At 38.7% G+C, this 6,000-nt stretch overlaps 1 pseudogene; it reads left to right on the top strand.

The window, feature by feature from the left end:
* Nucleotides 1-905: 905 nt before the first annotated feature.
* The window catches only part of LOC137295344 (glutamate receptor-like), a 45,563-nt pseudogene continuing 40,468 nt past the window's right edge, over nt 906-6,000 (top strand).

The following is a 6,000-nucleotide window of genomic DNA, read 5'->3' as shown; positions in this document are numbered from 1 at the left end:
AAATACACCAAGACAATTAACCATGCCTGCGTGTTATCCTGCTAGGCAGTTTGCACACAGAGAATGATGACGTTCACTATATCCAGACTTCATAAACCTTCAGTGCTACCAGTGATCAAGTAAATCGGTTTCCGTGACTTTCACTCATCCCGAAGTGAAGGAAGATCAATATTTGGAACATGCATTTAATTTCACTTTCGCCACATTTCATGTAATCTTTAGAAATGATTGAGGAATATCTCCAAGGAGTGGGAAATCAATACCAATACCACTGAACCAAAGTAGGTATCATCTGAAGTAAAGAAGTGCAAACAACTACTTGGTCATTAGCCCGTTTGATCTACACAGGTGGACGGACCTGTTTTACAACTTGAGCACACGGGACAGTAACATCAAAACATTATACTTCGCTTTTGCTACATTTGGCACGTTATCACGTAATGCCAAATACGTAGTTGAGATATTCACATGGTGCCATAATGGTCGCTGCACTCGCCAACAGAGAAAGTCAAGGGGTTAAGAATATCATCCAGACAATATCATGCAGACGCACATCTGTTTGAGATTGCAAGAGACGATCCCATATTCTCATTGAGTTTAATAATAAATCTATTGGCAGACCCCCAATTCAGATTTGATGTTCGTCAACTGGGAGCGTGGTCAGGAACTGAAAACTAATAATGTGTCATTCTGTAGCTGAGATGTACTCTACATCATGCGGAACAGCCTACATTGATGGATGTTACTCGATGCTGCGCAACAGGAGCTGTTTTACGTCCTGGTCTTGGCACATACTTATGCCAGAGAATACAGGTCAAATTCCTGTTTGAGTTGATAGACGTTTTCAAGTTTTGACCAGACAAACAGCGCTAGGACAAACAGCGTTGAGACAAACAGGGTTGGAAATGTCTGTGACTTGCAACTTGAGTTTGGTACTTTTCATGATATATACTTCGCACGTTTGGATGTTGTCTCTGGGTAAGTTTACCTGAATATTCTTTTATACCACAAAATATTTTGAATTCAGTTCTAAATAGATAAAGTTCAAATTTAGAACTGAAAACAAGTGTATCAAGTATGATAGAACACATGCACCAATAAAAACATAATTCTATGTCTTCAACAAAAAGTATTTTTACTGCCAAAATGTAGTTTTCGTTAATAAAACGTATTAAATGATTTTCCATGTAAAGGCATGGAACAGTGATATGATGATTAGAACAGTTTGACATTAGGTGAAATACAGACCCTATGAATGACACACATGAGTCTATTTATTGCCTTTATTCCTATGTTTAATGTCCGATGATTCTACCAGGTTGGAGTATGCAATCTTAACTCTTTTTCTCACTAGATATTTTACTGAACGTCAAAGAGTATGACGAGTGCTCACAGCCTGTGGTCTGCCACAAAAACGTTTCTGTCAACGATAATAATTTAAATGTGACCATTTGGCTGCTCTCTGTGGATGAGGAATTTCCTGCGATGAAAACAGGTAATATTTGCTCCTCCGTGTTTACGTTCTATCAAACCCTGTTCAGCTCCTTCTTGTTTACGTTCTATCAAAACCTGATCAGCTCCTCCTTGTTTACATTCTATGTCCACATGTATTTACAAATGTTCCATTCTAGTTGGAGATATATGTAATTATATTTTGTTGTTTTTGCCTGTAACACATCTTCTGTTCGTATTTCATTTGTGTGTGTGTGTGTGTGTGTGTGTGTGTGTGTGTGTGTGTGTGTGTGTGTGTGTGTGTGTGTGTGTGTGTGTGATGGCCGTGATGGTAGTGTGTGGGGACGGTAGTGGGTGTGGTTGAATATGTGTATAGGTTGGTTGGTGTGTGGGGTGGTAGATGGATAATTCATTTTTAGATCAAAGAAAAACGAAACAAGGTGACAATAGTGTAAAGGAACCATGACATATGGCGTATGTTTAGTAGTTCAGTGGCAGAAACAATGTGTTTTGAGTTTCAGTGTCTTAGCCTTTGACGTGTTTGTATTTGTATATTGTGTGTGTTGAGTGACTCACATTTTTAGATCAAACAAAAAGTAAAAGCATAGTGACAGAATTGTGTTGAATGAAACCATGGTATCTGAGGTATCCATCTAATTTTGATTGATTATGAAAAGTATGTTCGAAGAGGAACTTTATGCCATTTGTGTAGAGGCAATGACTTCAAGTAACTTATATGTTAGGTTTGAATATTCCCCCCAAGTAGTTCAGTGGCGGCAAAACGGTGTTTTGAGTTTCAGTGAGATCGGTACATGGGGATGTCATGATCATGGCATCTCTGTCTCCCTGTGAGCATCATTTCAGTCCCTCCTCCCACGACATCACCTTCTGCCCCTTGGTCTGCTCCACATTCTTATCCAGTCGATATATATTCAGTCAGTGTTCAATGTCACAAGTACAGAGCAAGACATCTTTAATGGCGTCGTCAGCCATGATTCCATGAAAAATGTCATGGCAGGCATCACCTCAATACTCTGTCATGTGAAGTGGAAGACGGTCGTCGTTGTAACTTCAGCGTATGGAGGTAGGATGAATAACACTCATCATTCGGAATCCGAATTCCAAGAATTTAGGAGCACAATACTATAGTCCGTTTGACTCAAAAGCGGACCGGTGAATTGCAATGTCACTCGAAAACGAATAAGCATAACATACTCAATGAAACGCTCATCATAATCAAAACATCATACCAGGTTTTTGCAAAATATATGTCCTAATATTAAAAAAAGTTGTTTAACAAACTATCATTAAAACATTGATCTAGTTCATTGTTTATTACGAGGGAGGAGTGCACAGTGAAAGGCACAACCGGGTGTTCGAGAAGCATGTGCACAAGTGCCGAGAAAGGTATTTGTTAACCTGTGCTGTGTGTTGTCCATGTTTTCTCGCACGCCTGGCTGCCCCTTTCTCTGCACCTTGTAAAAAATAGCGAACTGTGTCAATACGTTAATCTAAAACCTCACAGAGTTGGTATGATGTTCTGATTATGATCAGCTTTTCATTGAGTGTGTTACATTTATTAATTTTCGAGCTAGACTGCAATTTATCAGTAGGCTTTTGAGCCAAACGGACTGTTATGATTGTGTATTTTCTGTATATTTGTTGTTAATTAAATAATAATTATAATGGGTCACATTTCGTATAATAGATGATCCGCATTTTTAGGACTTTGGCAGCAGGCTTGTCAGGGAATTATCTGCCCTTGACGTCCTGTTTGTTTACTTCTGGGAGACTGTAAAAGGGCATTCTACGGTGTTGGCTCGTACTTTCGGGAAATGACTGAAAGTATATATAAAGGCTAGTTTCCATGTTCGACACATTCACATTCATTCACTGGAGTATATCATCATCAATCTGCCAACGCCTGAAACTGCTGTCAGACTGCTCGCCGTGTTATATTCTGCACGACTGTTTCTCTCTCACACTAAGACTGTTGGTGAGTTTTCTATACAATATATTTGTCTCACTTGTATTGTATTTGAAATAGATATTGTGATATTGACTTGTGACTTTCTATAACTTGCTCTCATTGCCTTAATGCAGTATCTGAATATTTTAAACCTGTCTGTTTTGCTGGTTCACAGGGGATTCCTTATATTGTTTGTCATGCTAAATTCTTAACCATAACAAAATTACGGGCTCGTCCGGGATAGAATTCATTTGACCTTTGAGACCATTTGTGAAATTTATTTCAAATTTCTGCACTTTTGCAACATGTTAATTGAGAAACCAGCAAAATGGTGTTTGAACTTCAGAAGTTTGTATTCTCCCCTGAATCTGAGACAATTAGTCAGTTGAGGAAATCAGATTTATTGCAAATTTCTTCACATGTCAAACTTGATCCCAAACCTGCAATGAGGAAATTTCAGATTTTGAAAATTGTTTGAATCACTATATTGATGAGGGAATTTTTTAAGATGATGTTTGGAAATGGTGCCAGAGGAAGGTTCAGATCGTTTAAAAACTTGAGATTCAATTACAAATTCAAAAAGAGGAAAGTAGAAAACAGGAAGAAAATAGAAAACAGGAAGAACTGAAAAGGATGGAAATAGAAAAAGAAGAAAGGGAACTAAAAAAGTTTGAGATGGGGAAGGAAATAGAAAGAGAAAGGGAACGAGACAGAAAGGAATTAGAATTGAAGAAAATGCAAGGTGACAAAGAAATTGCTCTGAAAAATTTGAAAACCCTTCTCAGTACTCATATTCTTCCTCCTTTGACATTGCAAGGCTAGCAATGCTAGGCTTTTACCCCCATTTTAATGAGAAGGAAGTAGATAAATATTTTCTACATTGTAAGAAAGTTGCAGAAAATCTCAAGTGGCCTAGAGAGTCATGGACTATGCTGTGGCAAACTGTTTTGAAGGGGAAAGCTTAGGATGCCTATTCAGCCTTGTCAGTACAGCAAAGCACAGGTTATGATCTTGTCAAGAAAACAATTTTGAAAGCTTATGAGTTAGTGCCCGAGACTTATCGTCAGAAATTCAGAAATGCTCACAAAAGGGACAGTGAGGCTTTTGTAGAATTTGCTAGAGAAAATTAATATTGTGTGATAGGTGGTATGGATCTGAGAGGTCACAGACTTTGATGGTTTGAGACAGTAAGTGTTGATGGAAGATTTCAAGCAGAGTGTTCATGCTGACGTTAAGACTTATTTGGATGAACAAAAGGTTGGTGACTTACACAAGGCAGCAATGTTGACAGATGATTATTGTTTGACTCTTTGTTGTTCTTTTAAGTCTCAGCATAATGCAAAGTTTTCTGGCCAAAAGGGCCTTTCCCTGGTTAAGACTTCAGGAAGGACATGCAGGTTACAGTGGTGTTTGAACAGGTTCAAATTCTAATGGCAAGCAGTCACATAGATTTCAGTCTAAGCCTAAGACTACCAATGGTTCTGATCCTGTTTGTGCATATTGTAAGAAGCCAGGTCATTTGAGTTCTGCATATTACAAACTCTAGTTTAGAAATCAAGCTACAGGTTCCCCAAATGCTTTTGCGTCCATCGCACCTAGCCTTTCTTTCGAGGTGGTTCTGAGGAGAGTTTTGTCTGAGAGAGCAGCCCTCCAGATTCTGTAGTTCGGAAGGAGTTTTTGCCCTTTGTTTCTGAGGGTTCTGTGTCACTTATGGGAGATAATTCTACCCCACAGCCTGTATCCAGGGATACTGGAGCTCTTCAATTTCTGATTTTGAAGGATATTTTGTGCATTTACAATGAGTCTTCAGCTAACTCAGACGTTTTGCTTCAGGGTATAGATAGCAATTCTTTTGCTCCTGTCCATTTGACGTCAGATCTGATTTCTGGAGAGGTGAAAGTTGGTGTTGTTAAATCTCTCCCAGTTCTGGGTATCGATTTGTTCATCGGTAATCATCTTATGGGGGCCAAAGTTGGCGCTGATCCAGTTGTCACTGTTTCGCCGGAGATTTCAGTTTGTACAGAAAAGTTGGAGAATCAATTTATGGGTATTTTCCCTCTTGTGCTGTGACTTGTTCAATGTTGAAAAGCATTTCTTCCAAGACTTCTTTGCAGAATGAAACCATTAAGATTAGTCAGGTACATTTATGGATCATTCTTTATGCGAGGTGGAGACTGATGACTTATCCTCAACGAGTAGTAGCTCTTCAGGACTTCTTGATAAGTCAGATAGTTTGTCAACTGGTGAACACATTCTTTCCTGAGAGCAGCTTATTAGTGCACAGGGTGAAGATGTTGAAGTGCAGAAGTTGGCTAGTTTCTTTTGAGGAGGTTAGCAAGGTTCCAGTTTGTTATTATTACAAGGATGGTGTTCTGATGAGAAAATATAGGTCGCCGGATGTTCCTGCAGAGGATGAATGGAAATTGTACCATCAAATTGTGGTACCAAAATTATTTCGAAAACATTTGGATGTAAACAAAACTTGTGAGAAAATTTTGGCACATTTCTTTTGGCCAGTTTGAGTCAAGATGTGGCTGAATTTTGCAAGACCTGTCAAAACCAAATCAGAAAATTCCTTC

The sequence above is a fragment of the Haliotis asinina genome, chromosome 8 (genome assembly GCF_037392515.1).
Source record: "Haliotis asinina isolate JCU_RB_2024 chromosome 8, JCU_Hal_asi_v2, whole genome shotgun sequence".
Taxonomy (NCBI): domain Eukaryota; kingdom Metazoa; phylum Mollusca; class Gastropoda; order Lepetellida; family Haliotidae; genus Haliotis; species Haliotis asinina.
Note: the sequence above shows the minus strand (reverse complement) of the source record. Positions and strands in the feature narration are given on the sequence as shown.